Raw genomic sequence first — 25,387 nt, 5'->3', positions numbered from 1 at the left:
TCAGTGAATGTAAGAAGTAAAGCTGCAGAGTCTAAAGCCAAATTCAGCAGGAAGAAAGAAAATTACTTCCATATATCTTCTGTATGTCATTAAATGGAAAATGAGATAATTCTTCTTTACATCTGAAAACTAAATAAAGAGGTCTATTCTCCTCTCAGTTTCTGTGGATAACTTCAGCTAATTTTTGTGGCAGTTATACACGTTGATGGGAGAAAAGATGCTTCAAGTAGGATGATACGGTATACATATATTACTAAATAAAATGCTCATTTTAGTTAGGGTAATCTGTCTTTGTTCCAGATGTGTGTATGCATTCTTCTTATAGCAAGTATTTCAGTTGTCAGGATGGCTTGATATATTTGTTCTTTGATGTCAAATTCAGTTGCATCACTGTGGAATAGTTTCTACAGAAACCCTAGCCCAGTTTTTAAATGTATTGAGTTCACTCCTTTTTACTTAGAGAAGCTGGATTTGATTTCTTTCCTGTAAAGAAGTTTGTAGTAAAATGGGTGAAACCTCTAAAACTGTAGCAATAAGTGTGGCAAAATACTCAGATAGTGAGATCAGAGACAATAAGGAAAAAAGCAATTTAAAGTCCAACAAAAAGTGTATCTCTTGATAAAGTGTTCCCCATTGTAATTGAAACCAGAGCTAAATTAGATCAATACCAAAATATTAAAGGATGCCAAACCTGTTTTCTGTAGGCTTTGCTATAATTGGATTCTGATGCGAGAGATAGCTTAAGTAGGCAAAGTGTTGACTCAAGATCATGATTATTCATAGAAAAAGAGCTTCCTGCTAAGGTGTACAGTACTTTTATCCGGTGTTTCTTGAAGAATTAATACATTTCTATCCTTCCCTTCCATGCTGATCCATTTGAAGTCCATATCTTGCCTACAGTAAATCTCTGTCTTGCTTAACAAGAAACTATTTCACTGTATAAGCGAGGCATATTGACAACAAATTTAACCCAGACAACTCAGCTTTATTCAATCAGAAGAATGCTGGCCTGGTTTCAGGTTTCTGGGATACAGGCACAAATGGGCATGCCTCAAGTAGAATCCGTTTGTTTTCCCATGAATGCACCTAGTAGGAGGTCAAATAAAAATAAATATTTTGGCTGTTCAGAACCAGATAGATTGCTGGAGTATTTGTGATTCAGATTGGAAATGTGATTACAAAAGGCAGAGGTAGCATGAGAAATATGTTCTGCTGAGAGTAAAAAACCCATTGTTTTCTCTCTCTCTCTCTGTGTTTTAAACTGTGGTTATTCCTTGTCTTTACTAGTCAGATTTATGAGAATAGCTACATATATCTTGATGCCCCTCACCTCTTTGTAGAAATCGTTCTGTTCGGGAGTTAAGGAGAAATAGCCATTCGTGTAGCCTGCTAGGATTTTTTTTTAATGTAGGTATAACTTATGAGAAGGGGTAGTTTATGAACTTCCCCTGTGATAGTAAGAATAAATCAATTTAGATCCAGTATACCAGGGGCCCCAGGTTCTCTGTGGAGTTCCACCAAACAAAGGAATAAATTGTGCAAGGGTGATTTGTCCCTAATGTTTTTGGCTATTTGATTTTGTTGAGGTTTTGCCGGTATTATTTAGATATTCACTGTAATTTATACTGCAGTGTAAAAAAAGCCCTGTGTATTTGCCTGCGGGGGAGTGAGTGCTCACTGAAACAATCCTTTGAACATAGTAAAAATGAAATCCCCAGGTAATAAAAAAAATCCCCAGCTTTTATGAATAATGCATTTGTGGAGCAAGGGGGAGGAAGTGCTTTTTAGATTTATTCCCCCCTTTGCCCCCGACTCAACCTGTTGGCAGAAATAAACTCTAGGTTGGGAACGGGTTCCTACATTGTGAATGTGTTCTCAGGCTTTTTTTAAGGTCCTGGTCTAAATGCTGCAACACAGCCAGACACTAAATACTGGTAATTCTGATTTATTTGTTCATTTGTTTGTTTGTTTGTTTGTTTTTAAAGTCTGTGGGTGTCTTCCCCTGTGTACTGGCCATCTGGTTGTGGGTTAGATTGTTTGGGATATGCCTGGCATGCTGAAAAGCAACACAAAATTGCAAAGTGGTTGGAGGCCCATTGACGATGGTTTGTTTGGGGTCCTCAATGAGCTTTGACAGAGAGCAGGTGTTGTGATGATAAATTCAGGATGAGGTTGAGGATTTCTCTCTTCAGCTGGTAAATGTGTGGGAAATGCTGGAGGTGCACTGTAAAAATAAATGGTACTTATTCAGGAGATACTGAAAGGGAAACACTTTTGTGTTGCAGTCTCAATGGAAAAGCTGTTTGAGGATTTTAATGGATTTCACCCCATAGCGGTGGTTTGTGTTCATCATAGAAGGGTCCAGACTCAGAGCTGAATGATGGCCGTTGAGCCTAAGTGAGACTTAAAAACGGAGTTTCAGTACGGTTCCCATGAACAAGCGTCCCAGTTGTGCAAACTACCACAATACCTGTTATACCTGTTACTGTGCTTTTGGTCTTTTGGCAGTGCAAAGCCTGTGCTCCACATCCATCACAGAAATCATGTACCTTCTCTGTCGTTTCATCAAGTGACTTGGACAAGCTATTGGTCTCCAGTTCTCTCTCTCACGGACGTAATTGCTTTGTAGGGTGGAAGAAAACAAAAAAAGCTGACAATTTCCAAACTGAGGATACAGGAGGAAATTTCCGTAATGTGTGTGAGGGACGTTCATCAGGCAGTAGAGAATCAGTTCTCTCAGGGCTCAGTTTCTAAGAGTCTCAGCGGATGTGGCACTCTTACAGCCAGTTAAACTTTGAATAATCCTTTCAGGAATGAAATATATTTTCTGTGACTATGATGGTGCCAAATCATTTTAAGTTGCCAAAAAGCTGCTTTGGAAGGACTTGAGGAAATCACAGCTGGGAATTGTGTCACAGATATAAAATGAGATTTATTTACTCTTCTACATCCAACACTGAAATAATAAGGAAGTCAGGAACAGATGAAAGAAACATTTGCTTTTTACAGATATTCTTTCTCTCTTTTTTTTTTTTTTAAATTTAATTTACTTTTTATAGTGTTTCTGTGGCAAATCTGCATTTTCAACAGGGACTTAATGGCCTTCTCACTGAGGTCATTGGCCAAATAAGTACTAGGAATGAGTCTAGTGATGCATTTTATGTTTTGGGGTTAGAGAGGAGAGTGTATGTGTTTCGCTGTTCAGCCGCATCTTGAGAATTTCAAAGCACCATGTTCAGTTTGCAGAGCCTGTTTCCAGGCCCATGTTCACTGATGCTCTTGTCTGCACGCTTGTTCTGCCTGTAGACCCTACTTATCTTGTTGCCCAATATCAGAATTCAAGAGGTGCCCAGGAACTGACTTATACTTCCACAAGTAATGAATTTATTACTATGATTTTTACATGCTATAAAATGGTGAAGTATTTTGTGGGTTGCAAGGATCCTTGCTTGTGCTAGGAGTGTTTGTGGAGTGACTGTATTTCAGCCTTTTCTCTTGTACAATGCTTTGGAACTGTAGCCATATAGAAAGCTTGCAGGTTTTGCTTGCACATATATACCCAATAGAGAGCCACTCCTGCAGTTCTGTCTCTAAGGATCCTGATTTTTTCAGGGTAAATTAAAAATAAACAGAATTGTAGATGATAATTTTTTTAGGTTTTTACTTTTTGATGTTACTTGTGTTTGCATAACTGACCAAATTACGGAGTGAGGAGTATATGGTATGCTATCTTCTGCTTTTCCTTATCTAATTTACTAAGAGGTACATTAGCAAGAAGTCTCTCTTCTATCCTCGTGCAGGCAGGAGCTTTCATAGATCAGAGATGATAAGGACTATTGTAATAATGGGAATCTGAAAATACAATACAGCTGAGTACGTGTGTGTGTGTACATCCTGTGTCATTGTATTTGTGTTTCTAAAAGTATTAGACCAATAAATTGTGTTCTGTTAATATGAATTATTTATTAAAATACTCTTTGCATCATAGACTTATAAAATGGTTTGGGTTAGAAGGCACCTTAAAGATCATCTAGTTCCAACTTCCCTGCAATGGAGGTTGGAATTCACATCAAATGAAATATATTAGAATGCAATGAATTTTTTCTTTGAATGCCCATCAAAAAATAGCACTTAAATGAATTTATTTTTGAGTAACTGATTTAAGCATTTCACAGGTATCTGCTTTATAAGCAGCAACTGGCAGGGGAGAAAAAAATGAGGCAGAGCAGAGACAAGCAGAAATTGCTAATTGTTCCACGCCACTGGAAAAGGAGTATAGATAGCAGTTTTCTACTGGAATGTAGACAGCAGTAGCATGTTAAAGAAAATGGAATATGAGAAAAGGTATTTAAACAAAGAAGACGTTTTTAAGGACTCCTTAAGGAGCAGGAGAATTATTGAAGAGAACAGTATGGAGGATCAAGGTACAGCCTTTGTAGGATCAAGGCTTTAGGGCTGTATAGTTTCAAACATTGAGATCAGGATTTGAAGACCACACTTCTTGCCATAAAGCTTGCTTGTATTCTACAGTTATTAGAAAATGCCCAATTTTGGCAATATTTTTTAAAAAAGAGCCAAAATTAGGCAGGGGGAGATTGACATGACTGAAATGAAATAATCTAATTCACCTGGTATCTTTACAACCCATTCAGATATTTTTGGTAGGATTTGTGTGAGCAAACGTACAATCTCTGAGGCTGTAACGGCTGTGTGAGATGCACTTGCCACCATTTCAATAAAGTTCCGTCTCCTTCTACTGAGGTGATTTTGTCCTGTTTTACGGACAGCTATTCCAACAGTTCTGAATGAGCTTATTGGGGATGTAGGTGGTGTTATCAACACTTGCACTCACCATTTTTAAGAAAAAAGTATTTCACTGACAGGGGAGCAATGTTTCCACATTACCATGCTTTAGACTGACATGCACTAAATACTAAACTGTCCAGTCCATCCTCCTGGAATGAATGTGTGGTGTTTTCAGTTCAGCTGATCCTCTCACATGACAAAGGTGTGTATGTAGCCTCAGCATTAAGAAAGAAGGTTAATCTGTGGTTTTAGCTCATACTGCATATGCAGCATCCTCAGGCACTGCAGGCTTTGGGACTCTCACTGAGCATTTCCACTGAGTTCAAGTTTTCTGCAGTTTTTGCACAACTGTAGCTCTGAGTGAAATTGAGTGCCTCTATTATTATAAGGTGGATTAAGCACTTTCTATCATCAAAGATGTTTTGCAACCAAATATTGGATCTTAGAATATTTATTGTTTTTTTAAAGCATCTGCTCCTCATGGGCAGTTTGGGGCTTCTTTTGGTTTAGTTTTGGAAAACAGAACATGACAACAACAGAGACTAAACTATTGTGGTGCTCTTCTGGGAAAAAGGGCCAGTGTTTCCTAAGAAGGTTTACTACAAGGCTGGGTTTTGTTGTTGTTTGCAATTCCTGTCTTATACCCACTGCAAATGTTAAGAGATGCCTTGTATTCTCTTTGAGAGAGATAAGGTTTAAAGGAGCTATTTTATTGCTACTTTGGCAGTCTCGGTAGACCCGGTTTGATACCTTGCTGTTTAACACATGCTTGCAGCAGAGTGTTTAGCTCTTTTTTAAACCACATGATAGGTTTTCTTGTTGTGATTCTGTAAACTGATTTTTCAGTAAAGTTCTGGACTTTATTTTGTTCATGGCTTTTCTAGATACCAAAGAGAGCAATCCTCCAAATTGAGGATTTAGATGTAAAATACTAAGAAATTTCTTGCTGTACCTAATACATCTCCTGACAGAGTACTCCATGTTCCTATTCCTTCTGGTACTGAGTTAAAAGATCTTGGATAAATGACTTGTCTGTTATTCTCACATTTTAAATTAACTCCTTGTTAGTATAATCATCAGCAGCTCCTCCTTTAGTTTCGGAGCCTTTTCTTGCTATCACATATCATTGGCTTCTGTGTGACTTAAAACTCCCTTGGAAAATGCTTGTTTCTGTGGTGCTGTTCTCATTCCTCTAACTGAACAGATCTGGGCAGTATGTATGTTGTAATTGGCTGCCTTCTTGGGTTGGTGGTGGGAATCAGTTGCGTTCGCTTACTTCTCGCTTGCTATTCTGTTCTTTGAATCCTTCAAACTTAGTGCAGTTACAGCATGTTCGATCTGTTATATTTGAATATCTCCTGAAGATGATAGCCTTCTATTTCTGTTGAACTGTTGATGTCCTAGGAAATGTTCAAGAGCCGCTCAAACTCAGATGGTGAAGTAGATTTCCTACTAGGTTTGTACAACTTCTGTGAATACAATTCAGAGGAAAAGTTGATTTTATTGTGCAGTGCTATTGATATTTGGGGAAGAGATATTATTAGTGGTTTGAAATACTATGTAACAGATGTCTTTCAGACATACAAAGATATGAAAAATAAAAACAAAACCCACTGTGCCCAAGACTGAATACTTGACATTTTTTACTTTTTGGAATAAACCAAATTTTGTTTCTAAGAAAGCATGCCAAAAAAGACTTTGAAACTACTAACTTCCACTGTTTATTTGATGTATCTGTATTATAAATCAGTGTTACTGGGCAATTTTTAGAAGATGACATACGCATCTACACTAGCAATTTTATGTGATGCTTCAGCTGAGTATGTCTTAAATGGTGAACTAATAAAATGATTTTAAATGGAAATTGAAATTATGTCTTTAAAGAAAATTATAGTGATTATCTCTAATATTTTAGTAAGTTAAATAAATATTTGCTTAGGGAAATATCTACAGGATGGAAGAGTTTTCTAAACAGTTTCAGAAGTACCTGTCTGCCTTGCAACACATTCAGGGGCTTGAATTGTTTCTTGTAGCATAGAAGATTCAGCCTTGCCCAGAGGACCAAAACAGGTTGTCCTGGTTTCAGCTGGGACAGAGTTAGTTTTTCTTTTTAGCAGATAGAAGAGCTCTGTGTTTTGGTTTTAGTCTGAGATTCACTATGAGAAGAATGTCAATAGCGCACTGATGTTTACAGTTGGCACTGAGGCCTCAAGGACTTCTCAGCTCCCCATGTTCTTGACAGTGTGCAGGAGCACAACAGGCTGGAAGGGCAACAGGCTGGGGTAAAGGGTCCACAACTCCGCTTATGGTTTGAACTTAGACTTAGGATGGAGGGCTAAATTGGCCAATGAAGTATTCCATATCATGCAACATCATGCCCAACATATAGATGAGGATTGACTGGACAGAAGGGCTTTTGCTCTTCTTGGATTCTCAGAGTGCTGTCTCTCTCTTGCTCTCTTCTTGGGCCTCTTGCTCATCCAGGACTGCAGTGTTGGGCTTTAACCTGCTTTGGGATTGTTAGTCCGAACGGGACAGGCATTGGTCACCAAGTGATGAGCAGTTATACTGTGCATCACCTGTTTGTATATATTGTTATCATTATACATTTATGTATTCATTTATTATTGTTATTATGAAATTGTTCTTATCTCAACCCATGAACGTCTTTCCCTTTTCCCCTTTAATTCCTTTTCCTCATCCCCTGGGGATGGGGGAGTCAACAAGCAGCTATGTGATGTTTAATTGCCAGCCAGACTAAACCACTACACAGATCAGTGTCCCAAAAGATAACATTTTCCAAGAACGAGTAACAGTCCTCCTGACAATCTGAAGAGAGATTGTCTTGGAGGATGAAAAAACTGACAGAAGAATTGCCATTTCTAAGCTCTGGAAGCTTGATTATTCTTGGGTTACTTGCAAAGGAAATTGTGTCATTTAAAAACAAAGAAATCCCAATGGAGCTTAATTTAACATTTTATAGATCATCTGTACAACTCTGTTTATGAAAACACAGAGATCGTGCAATGCTCTGATGTTCTGTTATTTCATAAGGGTAAGAGATCATGGCTAGCAGTTTTCAGGGGTTTTCCTCTAAAGCCATGGAGTCTGTTTGCTTGAAGGGTAGGAAAGCATGCAGAAAAGACTGCAAGTCTCTTCAAAAGGCATCTAATAAAAGGTATTGTTTGTTCATTATAAAACCAGAAACTGCACACTGCTCTTCCTGTAGCCTTTCTTCCTTCTTGTCTCTGGAGGTGCTATCTTCAGTTTGCAGTAGCAGCTTCTATCAAGGTCTGCGTTGGTGCAAAGGCTGTGTGGAATAGCAGTTCTCAGTGGTCAGAGGGTACCTTCAACCCTACTTGCTGGCATGTAGCTAGTATGACATTGAAATGAGATAGCCAGCAAAATGGTGAAGGATCATAAAGGGTGGGATGTGTCAGTTCTGAAATTGCAGTTTACAGCACGTTTTCTCTGTGCGAATATACCAGAGGTGTGGAGGCCTTTGCCCTGGGGATGATGCTGTTCCCCACCTCTGTACTGCTGACAAGCAGCTTTCTCACTGTTCTCATGCTGCAATGGTATTGTGCCTTTTCACTGGAAGGTGTGCTGAAGCGTTACTGATTTTTTTGGCTTTCTTCGTGAAACTTAAGTGAATTGCATAATTTTGACTGAAGTCACATCCTGGTTATAAGTGGCCACCATGGCCTGAGGAGGCCACTTGACTGAGAGGACCGTTAGGGCAGAACCACAACTAGCAATCGCTCCCTCTCAAGTGTCCTAAAGCTGTGTTGACCTGCCTGTTTGGCTTTCAGGGAAAGAGAGTATGAAAGCTTGTTGGAGATATGACTACCCTGTAAGAGGTTAGCCAGTGTCCCAAGTGGACAAAGTTGTGTCCAGATTAACACAGGGGTGTTTTAGATAGCAAAGTTGTAGATGGAAAAACTTTTTCTTTCATATGGTAGCGAAAGTCAAGAGGTACATAATCTCAAAGAGCCTTCCTGTGTCTGGTGTAGTTAGTGGGACAAGGAAAGCCAGAGCTCAGGTACTGTGGAATACAAAAGGAGCAGAGCTATGTCTCAGGGATGAGAGAATTCTTGATCGAGGATCAGGGAGACACAGAAACAGGTGTAGTTAATGAAGGTGCAGATTGGTAAGAAAAGAATTCTGAAAGTATCCAGTGTGGGAGGGCTCAGGAGAGGCATATAATGAATGGAGAAAGAAATCACAATATAATGAGGAAGAGGTGCACACACAACTTCAGCACATACTTTCAATCATTCAGCTTTTTTTCTTTGAATTGAAAACTGTGGCTTGATCATTGGCCTCTTCTGCTACTTCCTCTTGCAAGTGAGGGAGAAATTACAGATGTGACTGTAACATGCTATGGAAATATTTGAGCTTCCTAAATGCTAGCTAACTCAAGTACTGGAAGCAATCTTTCCATGAGAGTTTGGAGATCTACCCAGTAAAATTTTTTAATATCTTGAATGGAATGTCCAGAGCCAGCTTCTACATGAGAGGATGAGGACCTACTGCGGCAGTGAGATGGGGTTGAATGGATTTCAAGGAATCTTCTTGACCAACATAGATATATTGTGTCAACCCTGACCCTAAAGCAGGGACATTCTCATTCTCTCTTTGGTACAATGTCTAGCACCAAGAGCTTTGTATTTGGTTAAGTCTAAAGCGCCAGCTTAGGAAACATGATGATGATTTGTATCTTAATATTCGGTCGTGCCTGTTCAAGGCTACCAGTTGTTGTTTACAGAATAACTGGGCAAGCCCGTTGGTCAATACATGGCCTGTCTGGGCAGCAGGATGAGAAGGCGGAATACTCCCTTCCCCTGCCACCCCCCAGGAAGAAACAAGTATAAAAAGAATCCTTGGGAAAGTCTGCAGTGGCAGGAGGGAATGATAAACCAGGAGAATATGAAGTCGTGCCGGGGAACACTTCTGCCCCCGTCGCCAGAGGTGCCTGGCGGCAGCAGCCGCCCGTTCCCCGCCGCCGGGGCGGTTCAGCACCCTGGCCAACACCGCGCCCCGCTCCGCGCTCCGCTCCTCACTGCGCCCCGCTCCGCTCCCCGCCGCGCCCCGCTCCGCTCCCCGCCGCGCCGCCCGGCGCGCACCTACCCTGCCGCCCGCCGCCGGGGCTCTGCCGGGGCCCCCCCAGAGGCCTCGGTCCCAGGCCGGGGGGTCGGGCGCCCTGTGGTGCCCGGCACAGGTGTGTGAGCGTGTGTGAATATGGGGTCGGCGGGCGGGAATGGAAGATGCTCGTCTCTGCGTTCCTTCTCCCTGGTGTACATGAGTGTAGAGCCTATTGATTCTTACACCCGATAAAACCCTGCAGAGGTTTATGTGCAAGGGGTAAGATCAGCTGACCATGGTTGCAAACACGTGGAATTTATAATAAATAACGAGCCTATTTAACCAACCAGGAAACAACTGGCTCATAAGAGAGTGGACAGCACGCTGATTGTAGGAGAGCTGGAAAATCCTAGTTGTGGAAAACCTGCATAATTCAAAATAAATAGGGAGACTGTGAAGTCCTGTGCTCTTTCAGAATCTAAGTTCTACAGAAAACGTGGAGCTGAGGTTTTCCACTTAACATTTGCATCTAATTGACCTATGTGATCTTCTTCCTTACTCTCCCCCCATTGTGCAGCTGCTAATGTGGCTCCCAGCTCCCAGAAGAGTGCACAAAGGGCGCCTCTTTTTTGTACACTCAGCTTTCCAGACACATGCTTTACAACGTGAACACCTGTGTACATCTGAGTGCTGGCTTCTCTCTCGTGCAAGCACAGATGTCACGCTCAGAAAGTGCACTTGCTGAGTTTGTGCTGCAGAATAGCATGGAACCAAATGAAGACAGCTTTTGGAAATCTTGATCCAAGAGTATCTCCCCACAGCTCTGACAAGCTTGGAAAGTGGATGGAGTTGTTCACTTTGTTACTGAGAGCCCATTGTGGCCAACTAGCTGAAATCAGTGGCAGTTGTTTGATTCGATGTCTCAATTCCTCCCCTTCCTCACTTTGGTCTCCCTCTAATTGAGGGGGAGATAGCCAAGGTCCTATTGGTAATGTGATGTGAGTGCCTGTTGCACCTACTTGGTTTACCAGCATTGTGTCTATTCACTACCTATCAGAAGTCAGTGAAATAGGTAACAGAAAGCCACTCCTAAACTTCCAGGACATGTCTTCTTCCTAGTGGGAATGCAAGGAAAGGCCTTGCTCTTCTGAGAATATCACTTGTCTGCCCATTAGAAATAGGAAGTGTTTATTTCTCAGACCTCTGCTTTTCTGGCAAAGTTGGTTAAAATTGTCTAATGGCTTCAGAAGTTACTGGGGCAGAGGGAATTTGTAATCAGACACAGACAAGCTGGCTTTATGTGACTGTGTGAGTCTTATTTCTGTAGGAAACCGTGGTAAAATATGTGGATAAAGTTGCAGTAATATTAAGTAAGAGTTCATGCTGGCCTGTATTTCTCTCTCAGTTTTTCTAGCATGACAGTATTAGTCAGCCTGGAGGTTTTTGAAACTTTTTATTCTATATGCAGAAATTTTTCAGGCCTAGCTTCTCTATCTTCCCTGATTTTTCATTGCTGAGCTTGATTGTTAGATGGGAAAAGTGAACATTTTAAAAATAGAGGAGCCTGTGAGGAAATGTTGCTGGCTAGTTGTTTGTTGTTTTGTTTTGTTTTTTTTTCTCCCCCCCTAAAAAACTCAATATTGGCAGAACTTTCTGATTCATTATGGTCCTAAACCAGCGTTCAAGCGTTCTGGCTAGGTAGATTCCTTCATGGCTAGCCAGGAGTCCCAATTACCATGATGATGTTACCTGAGAAAGGAAACATTCCCTACATCTGGGAGCAGGGCTGTGTCCTGAATCAAGCATGGTCAGGGAGAGCGTTAACTGTGCCCTCTCAATCTTATTTTTTCATTTAAATGTGGTCTGTCAGACTATAAGGTGGCTATAAGAATTATAAAGACTTAAGCGACCTGGGCAGATCCATAAGGGAAAGAGATGGGAAGAAAATGGGGAGAAAAAAAGCACTGCCTGACATCTCTAGATTTTGTTTGCAAGGTTGGAAGTAGGCAGAAACGCCCACATAGGAATCAATTCCCAGCATTTCGCTTTCCACAGCGTATCAAATATGTACAGAAGGGATGAATGGAGAGGCACCTAGCTGGTCACAGTTTCCTCATCAGGTTCAGTGTATATGGGAAAAGGCAATCCCTTTGTGTGAAGTGTAACCTTTAGCAGGCTTTGGCCTTGTATATTGAATAAAGGGATGATAGCAGATGTGGCAGGAGACATTCAGGCTTATTTGCTCCTACAAATGAAGCAGCTCTAATGGGGAAAAAAAAAGCCTTACCAGAATTAGCTAAAAAAAAAAATGTGTCAGACAAAATTGTGCTTTGAATGCATTATAAGAGCTTACTGTTTTGCAGTGAGAAAAGACAGTCAGGTGTTAATGGCATGTAGGAGGCAAGAGCTGTTATTATTGAGTGGGAAGAAACACATTGAGTGTGTTGTGGGAGTAGGGCAGATGGGAATGAATCTAGAGGCTCTTTTGGAATTACTCACATTCTGAATCATCTTACAAACTTAGTCTCAAAGCCTCCAGTGCAGAACGCCATCATCCTCCAAGGCCCACAATGCTGCCGTGCTGAGCATGGCATTGAGAGGGATGTTGAGTCAGCTCTGTGTGCAATAGTAATATGAGATGCTCAGTGAGGAATCTAAGTAACCACTTCAGCCAAGCAGGTTGTGACTACAAAACACAGGTGGGATGCATGCCCATTAATTCAAGCCCTCTGTAGGATGAAAAGGTGGTAGTATATTGTTATTAAGGTAGTTAGGAGTGTCCATGCAGAGCCATTAATGGAACAGTTTCCACACTCATCCACTTGTGAATGCAATGGCTTTGTTGCCAAGAGTCTAGCTGTGCGTTATACCTGGTGGGAGCCATGAAAGCATGTCTGAATGGCCTGGAAATGGCTAATGAGAGAGCTCTTCCTTGGGCATGACATACATGCTGTGTGCTCTGACTGGAGACATATGGTGATGGTGTTATAAATCTGGTCCTGGCCCTGCAGATCATGGTTTTGCCTACACCATCTTTTGAGAGGAATTGCAAGCTGTCTGTCCAGACTCCAAACAGCCGCAAAATGAGGGAAGAAACAACAGATGGACTCAACCCAGCAAGTTTGGTACTGGAGGTGTAGGCGTACCCAGACTTACACAAACATGAGCATACCAGAGTCTAGGAGTGAGAGCCCTGTGAAAAGTGGTAGAGCTGCTAAACAAAGGGCTTGTGCCTCCAACCATTTGATGACAATGTGACAGCTCAGCAGCTTGGAAACAACAGCAGCAGTGGGACTTCCCCTGGACTCCCGGACCTCCAGGGCTGCACTGGGTGCTTGTAAACAGAAGGCTTCTGATGGCTTATCACTGAGGCACAGGGTTCTGGCTTGTGGTGAATATCTCTTGAATTCCCTCTCCAGCAGTATCTTTTGCCAATTGCCACCTTAACCTGCCACCACACAATAGGAGAGTTTCAGAAGGAAAGTTGTTTAGAGACAGGTCTGTAGAGCAAATTTATGACTTGCACCAAGTATACTGTGCTTTTTATGCTCAGCTATGTCTTAAAACATGCTTGGCAATCTGGAGAAAACAGTAGAAGCTGTGAGGACGCTGTGCCTTTATGTTTTCCTGGCACCCTCAGGAAGAGCACTAATACTCTCTGAGTATTATATAGATATTGTATAGATATTATTTTATATATGGTATATATGCCTGACTTCTGCCACTATGTTAGGGCTGCATTGGGCCAGCTACAGTGTTGCCCTTTAGATGTTAAAGGTAGGCACATTCTTGGTGAATAGAAAATACCAACAGAAGCAGACTGATAGAGAGCTGAACACATTGAAGCCTCTTCTCTGAGCTTGTCACAAATCCATTAACTTCTTCACTAATGGATTCTAATTCTGATTTTTTTCTGTCATATTCTAAAAGAATATATAATTTTACCAAACTATTGCTTGCAACTCTACACCTTCCTGTTTGTTGCCTTTATTTGTTGCTGAATGTACTTGTCGCTATGTTTTTACTTCTGCTGCTTATGTCTGCTAATCCAGTTTACCCCCAAAGGACTAAAGAGAATTTATTTTACAAATTTACACTTAAACGTCCTAGCACAAAGTGGTGGTTTTGCTCTCAGGTTTCAGGAGTGGTAATGGAAGGTATTTCCCACAACAATTGTGAAATTTAAATGAAAACGAGTCTCTGCATTAAATATTTATTGCATTTCATATGTAGTATTACATTTATTGGATATTCTTTTGAAGGCTTATTATGTGGGATTGTTTGATATTTCCTGACCTTAGTCAGATACACACATCTATGTAATTTTTATCTATATACATGGATGGGTATCTGGCTAGCTCAAAATTAATATGCTTATAGTTTGTTTCTGGGCAATTGTTATCCTAGCTGAATAGTAATGGAAAAAAAAGAAAAAGAAAGATAATGGGAAAATATGTTTTCATTTCCAGACTATCAGGTAGCTGAAAAGTGAGAACAGGAGAGAGGAGGCAGAAAAGAAGGAAGGAAGGAAGGAATCAGTGAATAGTCATAACAGAGAGGTGAAAACACACATCTTAAAAAAAGCAGTAAAAGATGTATATTCCTTTTGTGTTTTTCTGAAGCCTTGAAACAATTTAAACTATGAAAAACTTAGGCTAATTGAGAGCATTATATTGATTGGCCCCAATTTTCTTTCTTTCTTTGTTTTCAATCCAGCCTCTCTCATTATAACTTCTTAAAATAAATAAATAAAACCTCTTTCTCTATAAATATCTGAAAGAGTCATTCTTATATAATAGCCCTTTCTTGCAGCAAAATTAATTGTTATAACAATACTGTAGTAGTTTTGCTGGCAGAATCACAGCCAATCAAAGCTATTACAATAATGGAACATTTCATGGTTTTGGAAATTAAATGTGTAACCAAGGCACTGAAATGTCTTTTAAATCATATTTGGAGATGTATTTTTCACCAAATGATTTGCACATTATCTCATTCCATCTGAATTTTATTTTCATCAAAATTACACCATCAATTTTTTTCCTTCTTTGTTTCTGCAGCAATTTTGCAACAGAACTTCCCATCTGCTTTCACTTTTTGTAACTTTGATCATATTTGTTCAAGAAGCAGATCTAAACCTTATTTTATCACGAGGCATAATTTAACAGCTGACTAATGATCAAACTGTAAATTATGCTGTAAATAACTAGCACGCTAAGTTGCAGGAGTGAGTAATACTTTTATCAAAATTAGTAGCTGTACTAGTTTCAATACATAAGAAAGTGGCTAATGCAGTCATTTTTCCAAGACCTGAGATCAGCTCAGGGCATGTGAATCCTCAGGAGTTTTACCTGTTGAAGAATCATGGGAGCCAGGTGGTTTTGAGTAACAAAGGGTAGAAATGTGCAGGTGGTTGTTCTCTATACACATACTGAGTCTTTCCTGAGGTGCTGGCATGCACCTGGGAGCCATTTTTGGTACAGAACTAACGTGCACTCTCATCTTTGCTATGAACCGTGTCTGTCTCCTGTTTAGGGGAACTCCATAAGGTTTGTTAGCAGAGCTCTCTGGACAGTTAGAAGGAAAGATAAAATAGAAACTGGAAAACACGGAGAAAATAAAAATATGCAGAGTAGATAAAAATATATCTGTATTATGACTTCAGACTGGATTCTAACTTGTAGAGCTCCGGTGGAACATCTTTCCGTTGGAGAACAGAATGTTTGTAAAATCAGTGTTCGCAAAGCATTCACATGAGTGTATAGCTTTGAACAAAACATTGAATGGGGAAAGGAAGTAAAATCTCATCTTGGTTTTCTTGTTTTGGTCATGAGAAAATGTTTTTTCTCGGCTTCATAACTTTTGTTTATATATATATAAAAATATATATTTGTTTATATTAATTTTAATAAATCTTGTGTGGGTAGGAGAATATATGAATATAATTTACATTTTCGTAACATTCTCAAAACAAAGTGACAAAATTTAAACAAAACAATTAGCGATATCAAGATGTATGAATTTGTCCAGATGTTTGTCCCACCTGTGAGAATGCCAGTGGCTTAGGTGTAATTTGGGGTCCAGATACACTCAAGGTATTCCTGCTGGAAGGTAGGTGCAGAGACACTAGATGAGGTTAGTGTGAGTTGGTTTTTTGAAAATGACCCAGGTACATCAGAAGAGTAGTAGGGTTTATCAGTTTGGGTGCAGATTCACCGGAATGAATCTCTGGGCTGGTGCATCCACAGGCTGCTGTGTGAATTGAGGCAGACTCACCATCTAGGTAAGTTAGCTTGGAGATTTCCTCGCTTTGTTGTAGGGATTTGAATGCTATTATAGGGGCCTGGCCTAGCGATGGGATTGGCTGCTCTTGGGATGTGATTTCTCTGATCAGAAATTCCATTTTGTACTCAAGAAAATGTTCCAGACAAAGTTAGTGTGTATATTCCTGCCAAAAGCTTTGGTTTCAACTAAATGACATTTTCTTTTGAAAAATGACTTTGTCAGAAAATGACCAACCAGCTCTGGTTTCACACCCTCTGATCTGTCATCTTTGATCTGCTTAATGAAATCAGGGTTCCAGTTGTACTTGCTGCTGGGCTTTTAAAAATCTTTTAAGCTGCCTTCTGCTTTCGTCTAGATTTCTCTCTTACTCGACTCATCTGCAGCTATTTTTCTCTCCTTAGGGAGAACCCTGATCCTGTTTCAGTCTCTTTCACAAAGGCTGCCTGCTGGTTTGCTGGCTTTTCTTTCTGCTCTTTTACACCAAAGTGCCCATAACTAAAATGTAATGGGAAAAAAATCATCCCAACCTATTTTCAAATTCAAATCAGGATTATGCAGAGATTTGGGAGAGTTTCAGATCATGATTTCTTATGTGATCTGGATCTGATTCCTGAATCCTCTGTGTGCTTCGTGCTTGCAGTACTGTCTGCAAACCAGAACTCGCAGGTAATTCTAGCAACCAAGCCACTCATATTATTCTAACTCATCCCAGGCTAGACTTTGCTCATTGCGTTGCTACTCTTTTATTGGGGGGTTAACTTACTCTGTCTTTAAAATTAATAAAAGATTACTGTCTTTAATGTACTTGTCACAGGATCCTGTTCTCCCAAAGCACCAGATTCTTGCAATCTAGGCTTTGGTGTTTGGAACTGTCAAAGATAACTTCTTTATTACAGTATTTCATGTTGAAAAGGAATAACAACACATTACGAGTAAGGGAAATATAGGAGTAGTTCTGGATGTGGTGTGCTTCAGTGAAGAAAAGCACTTGCACATCTACTTGCTTTGATATAGCAGATTGCAAGAACACTTTATGCATGTCTACTTCAATGTGCCTGTAAGTCACACAGGGAAAAAAAAAAAACCCTCTAACTAAAACTGGCAAGTATTCAGAAACCACAACTATTCAGTGTATTGCCTGACCATTTTTAAAATGTATTTTGCACTTTTGGTAGATGTTGTAATGCATTCAGCACAGTGTGAAGTCTTGGCATAGATGCTGGGTTCTAAAATAAGATGAGCTCTGCCTTTTAAAACAGAAATGTTTGCCTGTGAAATACCTTTGCTATTAACGGTCTTTGGGAAGGGGGACAGGAAATAGGGGTGATGATACTGCCAACAGTGCGAAAACAGATTTATTTTCAATTTTAACAAGTAATCACAGCAATGGACAAAGCCCTTCCCAGTGAACGCTGGGTGGGCAGAATTTTATCCTCATTGTATGTTAGTCTCCTTCCCCAGATACGCTTAACAGTCGAACAGGCTCTTGCTTTGTGCGTGTGAAGGCGGCATTTGATTTGGTAGAGCAGGCAGAGGTCTGCACCACAACATGCTATGTTTCTGAGATTGGTTCCTCCTCTGTCAACTGCACATCAGCAGCATCTTTCATGGGCCCTAGGCTAGTTGATGGCCAGGGGCAGCCTTCAGAAATGCTGATAGGTTAGCTGACTCTGTCAGACCCCTTTCAGTAAGCACTGATCCAGATAAAGGTGCAGAGCACCAGAGGCTCTGGCTGACAGCAGTGCGATTTGCTCTCCTTTAGCAGATTTGTAGCCCTGCTCTTGGAGTCAGGTGTGCAAATGTAATCAGCGTAGTTGTTGTTGTGCCAGTAACACACTTGAGAGGTGCCGTGCGATGTACTTGGTTCCTGTCCTTAATGTCTGTTGCAGAATGTAAAGGCTACGCAGATGCTAAACTTTTGGTAAAGGTGAGTAGGTGTTAGGAAATAGAAACTAAACGGGGGCTTAAGTACAGCCATGCAAAACCTGTAATGAGCTAGATATAGGTGAAATTCAAGCTGTGGCAGTGTGAAGAAAATCTTTGAGCACAAACAAAGCATGCTAAGAAATTTGCTGTCCAGACTTGGGAATTCTTTCCAGCTCATGTCAAGCTGGAGATCTATGGCTCCCTCCCAGGTTCTTCTGTGATGTGGTTTGTCCATTTGGTTTAGCTGTCCTTGAAAGAGTTTGTGGAACATCCTCGTCCTCTCTAGAGAAACGAGAAGACAAAGCAGAGCAGGGTCTTTATCCAAGCCCTGAGGTGGCAGCACTCCAGATTTGGCCAGTGCTGCAGCTCAGGATGAGCAGGCTGGAATTTTATAGCTGCAATGTGAGGTACTGATACTGGTACTTGCTGGTGCACTCTGCAGTGGCTATTATAGTATTCTTTCACACAAGGAAAAGTAAGCGTTAGACCTACTCTGTTTTAGATGTAAAATATGGTACTCCTAGAGTACTTCTCTGAGAAAGAGAGAGAACCTGGAGAGTAGCTGAAACCTCTTCTGCAACAGAAGAGACTAGCTGCCCCTAGTAACTTGGCCTCAGCACTTTGCTGTGCTGAGAATAACATGGTTAGTGAAATCAGTGCTAAAATGAGGGCAGAGTGACAGGGCGTCTTTATTCTCTTACAGTCAACGCTGACTCTGAGAGTCTCTTTTTGACTTAAAGTAGTGTCTCCATTATGTGCCATGAAAACAAAACAAAATGAGAAAATATAATCAATGACTTAAATATTGTAGCTCTTTCTAGCTTTTTCTTTATTTTTCTCCGTTTTTGTTTCTCCTTACTGCACAGTCAAGTTGCAGCTGATTGGTATAAGAAGGCTTTCTCATGCTGAGTGCTGATCATGTTTGTACTTAGACCACGCTGCTTCTAGGAGTCCTATAGGGCCTGTTGAGCTCCCAGATCTCGCTGCAGCATGCGGCGGGTCTGGCTGGCTGTGCGTGGGAAGCATATATATCTCCTTAAAGTGGCGTGTGATGTGGCTATAATGACTGCTGTTCCTGTCCGCTCTGTGCAGCGGGATGTTTCGTGCACTCCTGCCAAGGGCAATCTTTGTTGCTGTGCTTCAGGGTGGTCTCTGCATTAATACGATTTGACTCTATTACCTGTGTTGTCCCCTTCCGTGTATGTTCCCTCACATGTGCTCCATCACGATTACAAGCACAGGGCTGACTCTGGAAGCCAGTGAACTTTGCAGTGCACCTTTGACGCTGGAGTCAAGTTGTGGTGGGGAAGTGGGGTGTTGCACCACCAGCATGTTGCGCTGAGTCCCTCTTCCTTCTGTCAGCTCTGCCACCTGCTGCCGCTTGTGCAGCTGCGTCGCGGATCAGAATAAAGCCCTCTTGGCTTAAATTGCTTTGTTTATTAGGGCTCCAGGGAGATGTTTTGTGGCCCTGGAAGCTTGTCTCATGTGTTTGCCTTGCAAGCGCTGTCCCTCTCTCACAGAGTATGCCTCTGAAGTCCTTCCAGCTGCTGGCTGCACCTTCTGAAGTGTCCTGCTGGGAACCTGCAAGCCCATCCCTGAGTAGCATGGCAGGCAGCAGCCGTTGCTGCTTGGGGAGCTCAGGCATATCATCCTCCTTTGGCACACCCACTGGGGCTCCACTGTGACTCCCTGTTTGTGCTTGGAGGCAGGACTGGCTCCAGATATCTAGCCAGATAACAGCCCTGCAGTATGAAAAGATGTCAGTGCTTCAAAGGGGATGAATTGTGGCCCCTGAATGTATTAAGTGTTGCAGTGAGAGTGGAGATGCTCTGACACGAGGCCGTACAATAGAGGGAATGTTTGCTTCTGCTGCCATTCCCGTCTGTGAGAGCTGACAGGAGCCCCGTGACCTGGCTGGGAGCACTCCCCAGGGCTGCCGGCTGGGCTGCCGGCGCTCCCCGCACTCCCCTGAGCACCGCACTGAGGCTGGCCCCTGCCCAGGTGTGGTAGGGAGGGGAGGGGGTTCCATCTGGCCTATTCTTTGTCTTGTGAACCCCTGGGAATGGAAAGCATGATTTACCTCCGAAGCATTAAACAAAAAACCCTAAAACACTCCCCCTCCAGAATCGTCTATCCCTTTATGGCTTAATACAAGCATGCCTGAGGATTGATGAGGAAAGGATGTTGCTCCTGTTGGTAATTACAAGTTTGCTCCATTCAGTGTTTTCTAATCTGATTGTTCCATTTCAACATTTAGACTTTGTCTTAGGTGTGCGCAAATGCTTTCTGCTATGTCAGGAGCTTTGCTTAGTTATTCATGTGCTCAAACCCTTGGTAAGACACTTATCCTTTCAGGCAGATCAAAGACATATGTTTGGTTGGTTGGTATAGGTAAGCAGGAAGAAAGAAGTCTCTCAAGAGTGATGACATCGTGTAACTGCTAAGTAACAAATACAGTTATGTACATATATGTGTATGTCCCCGTAATAATTACTGTTGCCAATGACACAGAAATACATAACAGTTGAAATCTTCTAGTTAATTGCAATGGCTGTCTGTCAACCTGTCTTGCCAATTATTTCTTTTCTTTTTTGGTGATCAGCTCCCTTCTATTCAAAAGATGAGCTTCTGCCAACAGAGAGAGAATGTACAAGTTTTGGTTTAAGAAACAAAATTTCTACCTGGGTGATGAAACTAAAATACAGAATTCATCCCTCTGCACACAAAACTAAGAGCACAAGAGCCAACCGATGATAACTGGGATTCATTCAAAACTCTATATTTCAGGCACAATATAAGCATGTGATGTATTCAGTATAGAATAGGAAATGTGGTGAGATGCAGGTGCTCTGTTTATTTGTAGATTGCAATGTGTGGATAGATTAATAAGGTTCAGTTGAGGAACAGACTTTTTGCATACTGGGGTGTTTAGAATTCAGACAAAGAAATGTCATTCAAACAGCAGCAGGTCTGCAGGAGCAGGATTGTGATATATGGAAGAGATAACGTTCAGCGGTGCAGAGACAAGTTTACTCTTTGCAGTGTGGGGCTATACAGAGCTGCAAAGGCGCTAGCTCTGGATCAAAGCAGTATAATGCAGAGCTAGCCTGAGCTCATTAGCCTGGGCATAATGCCATACTAATATATCTATACTACTCCCAGGACCCAAGCTAATGGCTCAGCATGGTGCTATGCTGGGTACTCACACCAGCTGGTGCGGAGATTTCTGCATTGTATAGTGTAGACATGCCATAAGGTTTTCAAACCAGCTCTGTAAGCAAAGAAAAATGAATTAAGGGCAAGATATAGTCCAAGATTTTGAAGAGCAGAGATGTTTAAATTTGGGTTCCCGAATCCTTGTTCATACTCTTTAGGAGTCCAGCATAAACATTATGGAAGTCAAGGACAGTCTTCACATTGCCTGCCACAGGCTTTGGATCAAACTCAAGAACTCGAAAAGTCCAAAGTACCTACTAATTTCTACTGATGTGATTTTTCAACACCATTTAATTGTATCTCTGGAAAACAGGCTTGTTGAGCTAGTCAGTCAGCTGCTGTGCTGCCTTTTGAATTTATCAGGAACGAAAAGTAAGTCCCGAGCTTCTACCTTTGTTTTCAGGGAATGTTTATATGCAATGTAAAAATAATACCCTGTTCTCCCTACCTCAAAAACAAGGAATAAGTGGTGCATGAACAAGAAGTAGATGGGCTAGTTGATATTATTTAATAGTGATCTAACTACCCATGTCTGGCTGAAGCTTTTTTTTTTTCTTTACAAAAAAAGAAAAGTGAAGGCTAATGTTTGAGTCATATTTTTATTGCTGTTTTCACTGGCTTGATTATCTGCACCAACTTGCTTTTACTAAGGCTGTAACTGTAGATGCCAAAAAAACAGAAAAGAGACAGTTCACAATATAATTGTGGCCCAGACGGACTTGGGAAGCACTGGAAATCGCAGAACTGAACATGCTGTCATAAGCAGTAGAGCCTTAGATTGCTCAGTGAAGCATTTAGGCCCAGCAGAGTCATTGCACTCTTAACTCCCGACACGAGTTACTATGAGCCAAATGACAGACATAGGAAATGCAAAATCTTCCAGTGGGAGCAGTTTATATCTGAAAACTAGTTATGTATTATTTCAGAAAATGCCATACCGACAGTAGAACTCCAGTACAAGATATTATTATCACTTGGTGACAATAATAAGTTTACAATGTTCAGTTGAAATATAAATTGTTCTAAAATGTAATCTGGAAGGATTGAAAGAATGAGTTGAGGGGCCAGAAGTCTGAGGGTCAGAACTGGGTAGGGCTGTCTATCAGGGAGAGAGGCATTAGATAGATTTTCTTTGTTAAAACTCAGGACATTTTAATTTTTTTAACAGTACTGAACACACTCAGGAGGTAGTTAAGAAATTAAATACTTACTATGGCAGTTTTACAGCTGAAGAAATCGAAGGAGAGATATTAAATGTCAAATTTTCCTCGTAAGTGACTTGTGTCCCACAATAAGTCTAACCTGAGATTGTTGTGCACGTAGTAACACCTCAGTACTGCTCTTCCCTGTCATCAAGGTCATTGATATTGCAATGATAAAAAAAAACAACATTAGAAATCAAGGCTGTTGTATTCCCGATTCCCACTCCTCTCACTTCAACAGCAGTGTACTTGACTTTAATATCTGCTTTTGATTCCTTGGATGCTTTTTGATTCCTTGGAAATTATGGCATACACTTGTGCTTTTAACTAAATGAAAACATATAGTAGTATAATATACAGTGATAGAAAATTAAAACTATCTTAAATACACTGATTTAAAATTAACAGATGTATTTTCCCATAGCATTCCTATGGTTTTGGAAACATGGAAGGTAAATTTCCCTTAGAAAAGTCAGTTCTGTAATACTGTTCACAACTGAAGCATGATCTGTGGAAACAGTACCTGCTACAGAACTTCACAAGGTCCTAAGGTCAAATCCCTCTTGGGAAATGGCAATGAATGGTAGCTCAGCTGCTATGTTCTAAAAATATTTGTCAGATAAAGCTGTTACCTACCCAACAAAGATTAGAGGCTTCTGTGGAACAGATGGGAGCATGCAACTGTCTGATTTGACATGTGATTAAGTATGTTCCAGTACCCAGAAACCTATAGTCTTAAAATGCAGCATTGACAAAATTGTATTTGCAGTATAAACGGTGAGCTATAAACCGTCATTGTAACAGCAGTAAATACTAGTGCTGTAATGTTCCCCAAGGATTGTTTGGACATGTGCTATGGGACTGTAAAAAGAATTAGAGAATGTGGGAAGGTGTTTTCATCAAAATAGGATTCATGATAAGTATCAGTCTTTCATGTGATCCTAAACCACATATCTGGTGTAACCTTGATGATGACTCTCTAGTGCTTTGGAGCTAACAAGAAGTTCTTATTGGGCGTAATGTTTTTAAAAGCACTTTTGTTCTTTTGGAGTGTAAACTGTCTGGAATGCTTTTGATTTTTCTATTTCCCCCCCCCAAATACAGATTTGTTGGCACCACATACTTTTGGCAAACCTTTTGGCAAAACATTTTTGGAGGATTTTGGAAAAAATCTGCGGTCTATTGCACTTTCTGACTTTAGCAGTTTGTTTTCAATTTTTCATTTCAACTTCACGTTTTATTTCAGCTTTTCCATTTCATTTCCTTAATGCTTTATGTAGTTTCCCACTTGCAGGAATTTGTGTTGGGACTTGCAGGAGAAGGCCACTCCTGCCCCAATTTTCTTTCATAGGTCTGAAAATCACTTGGTATTGTTTCTCACGGGACAGCAAAGGTCTGGAGCAGTAAGATGAAAAGTAGCTTCTCTTCGCCACTCAGTTTGCCTGTTAAGAAGGTGTTCTGAGGGCAGACCAAAGCTGTCGGCTTCTGTGGAAAAAGCAGTTTAGGGAATGAATTTACATCTTTTCCAGTTTCAGCAGATAGTCTTGTGGTGTCCTTTTTTCTCAAATGTCCCTTACTTTTTTGTGTATGCTGACGGACGACTTTACTCTTTCCAAAGGCAAGAACGGATTGCAGACTTCACCATATGCCCAGGCAGTCTACCATCCCTGAAGCCATTTTGTAGCACGAAACTGTGTCTTGTAAAGCCATAATCATGCCAGCAAGGAAAATGAGATGTTTCTGCTGCTGCTGCTGCCCCTTTGAGAAGCAGTGTTGCTTTACTGCTTCTAGAGTCTGAATCTGAAGAGTTTTGACCAACTGGCTGTGATGACCAGGCTGTGCTAAGGCTGGAGTGAGGCGTTGTGTTGTTCAAATGCATTAGGCAAAGCTGAGTCCCATTTGCTACTCCTGGAACTGTGGACAGACTGCTTAGAGGCAGTCCTTCAGTGTCCTGTAGGTGCACATGACTTTTGACAAGTCACATGCAGTGGCCTTCTTTCATTTGAAAGGACTGTCTGCCCTATGATCTTCCTGTGTGTGACAAGAGGCCAGGCAGCAGAGACCTGCTGGCTTGGCTAGTGAAGGGCAGAAGGAGGAGGATCTGTTACTGGGAAAAGGGGAATGGCATCTCTGCCTCATGCTTCTACCTCTTACTTTGGCTAAATATTATGTAAATGGTTTCTTCTTTTGCTCTTTAATAGCTTTGTTTAATATGAAGAGTTTTGTTGACTGCTAACAGAAGGTGTGTTGCTGGTACGACAACGGATAAGCAAACATATTTGGCAAGGACACATGCCTCCTTCCCTTTTGTTTGATTCTAGACAACACAGAGAAGAAAGACGTTTTGCACTACATTTTGATGACTCAGAGCGTTCACGTTCACAGAATTAACGCTATTGCTGTTTCTGCTTGTGACCAGTTTGCCAAAGTTTGGTAGAAGGTAAGCAGGGAATGGTGACAACAGGAGATGTAAATATTGATCGTCCTTTTAAAATTGTTTTTTTTTTAATTTAAAAAAAACTAAGCAGCAACTGGTTTGGCATTTGCTTTATTTTGCTTATTGGTACATGAGTCTCAACAGATACACAGAGCAATCCTATGAGAAGATTTCCTCTCATTTGGATACAAGATGAGCAATACTGTAAGGCATACTCCATAGAGCAATAGAAGTTAGAGGTAATGGTTTTTGTTTGCTGTTTATGTAATCAATTTAGACATACAAAAAAAGACCATGTCTGTCTGAATCATTTTGACACCAGAATGATTGATTTCAAAATTCATTTAAAGCATAATAAGAGTGATAAACAAGGAATCTTCTGGATGGCCCATCTAAAAAGCAACAGTAAAGATGCAAAACACAACACAAC

Source organism: Tauraco erythrolophus, chromosome 11, assembly GCF_009769465.1.
Source record: "Tauraco erythrolophus isolate bTauEry1 chromosome 11, bTauEry1.pri, whole genome shotgun sequence".
In the NCBI taxonomy this organism is placed as follows: Eukaryota; Metazoa; Chordata; class Aves; order Musophagiformes; family Musophagidae; genus Tauraco; species Tauraco erythrolophus.
This window is presented reverse-complemented; position numbering follows the sequence as displayed.